The sequence below is a fragment of the Suricata suricatta genome, chromosome 1, assembly GCF_006229205.1.
Source record: "Suricata suricatta isolate VVHF042 chromosome 1, meerkat_22Aug2017_6uvM2_HiC, whole genome shotgun sequence".
NCBI lineage: Eukaryota > Metazoa > Chordata > Mammalia > Carnivora > Herpestidae > Suricata > Suricata suricatta.
In genome coordinates, this window is record NC_043700.1 from 6,138,842 (window position 1) to 6,144,738 (window position 5,897).

A 5,897-nucleotide genomic window follows, 5' to 3' on the forward strand; every position below is an offset into this window, starting at 1 on the left:
GCAGGGGAGGTGCAGAGTCCATGCGGGTTTACCCCGGCTAGCAGAGAGGCCGGACCACCGCGGGTCCTGGTGCCCTTGTGGGTAAGCACAAATCAGATCAGTCCTCTCCATAGGGGCAGCAGCGTTTCTGTCCCGTTCCCCAAACTTTGTAAGGGGTCCTGGAGAGGTACTACGTGGTCGTTGTGACTGCAGGTAGCCTGGTCACGAGACACGGTTAAACTGGTCGCGGCCTCGACAGCCCTGGTAACCGACAGTCCGAGTGTCTTTGTGTGGATGGAGTGGGACTGGAGGCGTTAACTGGTCTTTTTGAAATTTCACCGGGGATTTCACACGGGCATCTTCCTTTGCATCTCCCTCTCAAATCCATCTAGAGCTCTGTCCTCATGGGCTTGAGGATTGACCGAGATTGCAGTGTGCAGGAGGCAAGGCTGCGCACCGCAAAACATGGTCTCAGGCTCTGTCTGTCTCCCTATTTCCATGTGCCGCGTACGGTGTAATGTAAGGAAGCAGTGGTATTCAACCATGCTGGCGGTGATGACGAATTTGGGGTCTTCAACTCCTAAGGCAGACAATTAACCAAACCATTCCTTCTTTGTATTGTGGGGGGAGTTTCCAGCCACCAATCTTGAGTCAAGGACACGTTTGTCACTGTAGGATCTTGCTGTACTGATCACACCGGTTTAATTAGATGGGCTACAGTCCCCCTCCCTGCAAAAGCCCGGCGGTAGGAAAAGCCACAGCTGAAGAACTTACCATGGGGAAGGGAAAACAGAGTCAGACCACCCCGTGAGTCTACAAAGCAAGGAGACCTACAGAACTCTTGTCATCACTTATCATTTGCCAAAGCAGAGCCACAAAGTCAGACATCTCTTCTTCCTTGCAGTTCCACGGATTGTCCTAAAATACTTTGTTTCAGTGAAGATCATACTTGCTTGTCCTAAGAGGCTCCCTGCTCTACCACGTAGAGCATTTCCACTCACGCATCAGTGCGTTCCTGGTTTTCTCATCAGAACTACAGATTCTGCCCTTCTAGGGGTCTTCCTGCTTCAGAAACTCGGCTGCGATACTGGAGATCAAAACCTGGAAACCTCTGACTGTCTTCCCGCAAAGCTCATACCAGGGTGCAGTTAGTTCTAAGGCCTGGGTTTTCATTCCTTCAGCTCATTTCCCCCAAAACCTCACTGACCAAAGTCCCTTTTGTCTACTACGGCCTCTCCTTTTATTGACTTCCAGTCCCCAGATCCTCCTTTTACTGGTTTTCCTGAAAAGGCAGTATGTTGCAATTTGTATACTTTGTAAACAGGACTGTCCTCTACTAAGAAAGGAATAGAAAATTGAAATCAGATATAGAAATTAGTGTTGGGGATAGAGAGGGTTTATGGTTGGGGAGAGATCATTCTGGTGTTCCATACTTTCTTCAACATTTCAAGTATAGGAAAAAAATGTTTCCCTTAATTCCCAGGTATTATTTGAGGCATGTACATGTATCCTATATTTCATACATTACAAAAAGAATTCAACGACTTAGAAGTTTGAAGGAGGGTATTTCTCCTGGGACAGCAGCAGTTTAAATAAGAGCCACAGTTAATGTGTGCTGCCTTGAAGTTTTGGGGTTGGGGGATTGAAAGGAAAAGTAGAAAACATCACGGAGAAAAGGGCTTATTGTCTCTGGAAGGCTAACCTCAAGTTAGAAAAAAGCGGTTCCCACCCCAAATGACAGCGAGGGGATGACAGATGGTGAGTGAGCATGGAGCCGTGCAGAAATCTCTAGAGGATTGTGTATTGCAAACGTGTAAACACCCCTGCATCTAACCCTTTTGTGTTAGACTGGAAAAACAGCCACAGATTCCTTCCACGTTCAGGTGCCCACCTTTTCGCCGCATGACTTTGCTACTTTTTCCATGAAGTAGTGAGTGTTCTCTTCACTCCCTCGAATCTGGCTGGTCTGTGATCTGCTTAGACCGAATCTGTGTAGGAGAAGTTAGGTTGTAGAGGTTCTGAGGCTGGGCCGCAGGGGTCCTGCAACATCTCTCTTTCTCATTCTCTCTGTCCCTCTGTCTCTGTCTTGTTCTCTCTCTGCACCCTGAGCCCATCTCGTGAAGAGCCTTGGGTCAGCCTCTGACCAAGACAGATGCCATGTCTATTCCTGTAGAGCATTTCTCACTGTAAATGTTTTCTCTGTCCTTTTAAATCTTGTTTTTAAAAATGTCTATTTATTTTGAGAGAGAGAATATATCCCAGGCAAGTTCTGTGCTGTCACTGCAGACTCTGACAGAGGGCTCAGATTCATGATGGAGAGATCATGACCTGAGCCAAAATCAAGAGTCAGATGCCTAACTGAATGAGCCCCTCCCTGTGCCCCTTCAATCCTTTAAAGAAAAAGCCTTTGCCAGTTTCACAACCCAGGACTTTCCCAAGGATACGAGGGCCATCTCTTTGAGAGTTTACCATTGAGGGAGATACACCCCCGGGTCCCTGTCTCTGTGGGAGGGTGGGAACCTGGTGTTGGAGAGCGCTTGGAAATGGAACCCTCCCCCCTCCTCCCACCACCCGGCTGCCCAAGATGTGAGCAGGGCATCTGAGACGGCCCTGTGCCGCAGACACAACCCATCAGACGCACACGGCCCATCCTCGGAGAGCTCAGCTCAGACCCTGGTCCGCAGAATGAGGAGCAGATGAAATCGGTGCCGTCCGCAGCTGTGCTGCAGCGGGTTATGCAGCAGCGGGCATGGTCAGGCCGGCGCTTCCTGGCTGGGGGCGTGGCATGCCATGACCAGCGGGCCACACCACTGGGAAAAGGAGCTGTGGTCTCTGAGCTCCCAGCTGATTCTGGGGATCCCACTCTGTGAGGCCAGGGTCGTGCATGGCTTCCACCTTTCTCCACATTGTTGGGAGCCATTCTGAACTCACTAGCTGAGAACGCTTGTGAGGTTAAGGCGGGTTCGCAAGGCCTCCTGCTATCAGAAGATGGCCGATATCTGCCCCCAGTCAACTGCTTTTCTTGAGCACCGACCCCCTAGGCCCTTTGTTGACTGGTATCAGAGGTGACTTGTTCCCTTATTCTGGCCCTGATATGCTGATTGTACTTTGTGAAGGAACTTATTATAGGAACTTATTCTTTTGTGATTATGCGAGCAAACACTGCATATCCTGAGAATCCTGTTTTCCTTATACTTCCCCTTAAGCAAACAGGCTATTGACCCCTGCTCACAAAGAACTAACTTTTGCCTTTGCTCTGCTAAAAACATTCTCTAGTATTTGAATGCTAAAGATCCCTTCCTTCCCCATATGATAAGCATCTAAATCACCTACACCAGTCACTATTGATAAAGGTTATGCATGAGTCTTCTGCAAAGCTATGTTCTGGGAAATTTTTACGTATCAAAAAAATGTATCAGCAGAAATCATTGTCTAAGGCAAATGCCGCTTCTGTGCTGGTCCCCAGACACTTAACCGTAAATAAAGCTGAGTCTTAGTGCAGAGATGCCTGCCTGGTGATCAGAAAGAACCTTGGGGCTCTCTCACCCCTCTCTCGCCGACACCGGCCATCCTTCAGGGAACCCTGGACCTGCTGGAGCTGGACTCCGGCACCACACCACAGAGCTGTGCCTCCACACAGTCTGTCTGTGACTAGAGGATCCTCAGCCCAATGTAAGCTGCGCACGATGCGTAGAACGAAGCACGAGCACAGAGAAAAGCCACCTGTGTCTCACATAAAGGACTGACGGGGCAGGAGTGTGCTTTCTCTTCTGTGATCCTCCCTTCTCTTCATATTTTAGGTCACAAATTGCTGCTATGAGCAGAGAAGGGTGCGAGAGGTCACAGAGGCCTGGCCCAAGCTCACGGACATGCTTTGCTGGGGGTGTATTTGGAATCACACCCCTCAGGGAGCCACAGGGCACGGTGTGTGTTGGGGGCAATGGCCAGGCACCGTCCCCCAGGGAAACAGGTGTGGTGTCATACACCATGCAGCGAGGTTCATGGAACCGTGGGAAAGTGAGGGAAGAGAGTGCGGCTCGGCCACTGCCCTTGAGGAACCCGTAAACGGGCGAGTCCCTCTCTGGTGTCTGTTTCAGGGGCCTGAACGAATCGCTGTGGCCCCTGCCTTGTATGAGCTGGTACACAAGGTGGTGGAGCCCGCAGGTGCTTTCCACTGGACGCGTTAATAACAAACTGACATTAACTAACATGGGGATGGGGGGAAGCCAGAGTTTCGCTTGGTTTTTGGGGTATTGTGTTGGCCAAGGATCCCTTTTCAAGGCATGTGCCTCACCCTGCATCGTGGAGGGGAGTTTAATGCCGTCTGCACTCCCAGCCATGGGCCTGAGGACAGCCTGGCTCAATGGACGCTCCAGTAGATTAAGCTGTTCCTTAAAAAAGAGTGAATTGATAGAAAATCTGAGATGCAGTGAGGCCAACGGATCAGGAGATAATTGGCGTTGGCAAGATAGCTTGCTGCTCACTGATCACAAAAGGAAGGGCACAGCTCTTGGGGACATCTGGGGTGGGCAGCACGGCCAGTCAGCGGGCAGAGGGCGCTCGGGACTGTGGACTCGGACCTTTCTTGTGGTTTCCACGGGAAGGAGCAGATGAGGCAGGGGTGGAGGTTTAGCACTGGGTGGTCTGAATAACCAGTGGGCTCCCAGGCCTGGGGCCGCCCCTCCTTGTGTGGCCCCTGCCCTGGGGTGGTAGGGCCAGTGGAGAGTGGTCCGGGGTGTGAGAGCCTGGTTGGGGTGTGGGCTCTGGCCTGGTGGGTTTGCACGAGGAAAACTCAGGGGCAGTTGTTGGCCGTCCCTAGGAAACGATCAGCTCTGGGAGGGGGGGTCCCTCCAGCGGGAGCAGGACCCTAGCGTCAAAGCATCTGGATAGAGAAGAAGAAAATCATGGCTAATGCATGCTCTGATGTGCCTTCCTTTAGCCATGCTTGGCAACGCCTCCCACTCAGTGAGGTTTATGCCCCCCTCTGCTGACTTATGGCCTGACCAGATGCCAATGGGGACGAAGTGACCGTATCACACCTCAGCTCAGCCCCTCAGCGCTCAGCTTCCTCGAGGGGAGCATGCCAGCGGCGGCCACTGGTCGTGATGTGTGCATCTCGGATGAGCGGTGCGCGGAGCCAGCCCGCAGCCCCAGCAGGGTCCGCAGCCCGGGCGCACAGACGTCTGGGTGAGGAACGGGCATCTGCTAGGACGCGGAGATGCGCACATGTCTGCTGTTGCGGTCAAGGGTGATTGTACAGCTTCCTGGAAGTTTTGATGTGCAGGGACCTCCCAGAGCTGATTGGGTCCGCTCTCCTCAAGAGGTGTTCAGATCTGGATCGAAGACATCGTACCTGACTTCACCTGTCGCCTTGAAGGCTGCTCCTCTTCCTGCTGGCTCAGTCCCACCTGTGAAACTTGTAGGTGTGCCGTGTCTTCACTGTGTTGGTTTTGTTGCTACAGTTTCCCCTCAGTCTCCGCTTCATGTTTCACTGACACTCTCACACGTCTGTTCCCTGCAATCCTTCCCTTAATGGAGTTCCGGACTCTAGTGCTGCACGTTACGTCTGCCTCTGCTCTGCACGTGTGCCTGCTTCTGCTCTCATGCTCCTGCTAGCGTCTCATCTACCACCCTGGGTCCCCGGTCCTGGGGTCTGACCTGTCATCTCACCCCCATCCTAGTCCCTGACCTGTCACCCCCCTCATCCTGTTACCCCCCCATCCTGGTCCTTAACCTGTCACCTCTCACATCCTGGTCCCTGACTGTCACCCACCCCAGTCCCTGACCTGCCACTGTCTTCCTGTCCTGGTCCCTGACCTGTCACCACCTCCCATCCTGGTCCCTGACCTGTCACCCTACCCCCATCCTGGTCCCTGACCTGCCACCCCACCCCCATCCTAGTCCCTGACCTGTCACCC

At 52.6% G+C, this 5,897-nt stretch overlaps 1 protein-coding gene across 1 annotated transcript in view; it reads right to left on the reverse strand.

Annotated features, from left to right (window-relative positions):
- Positions 1 to 5,897, reverse strand: part of XKR5 (XK related 5) — a 29,726-nt gene that overhangs the window by 21,264 nt on the left and 2,565 nt on the right. The window lies entirely within an intron of this gene.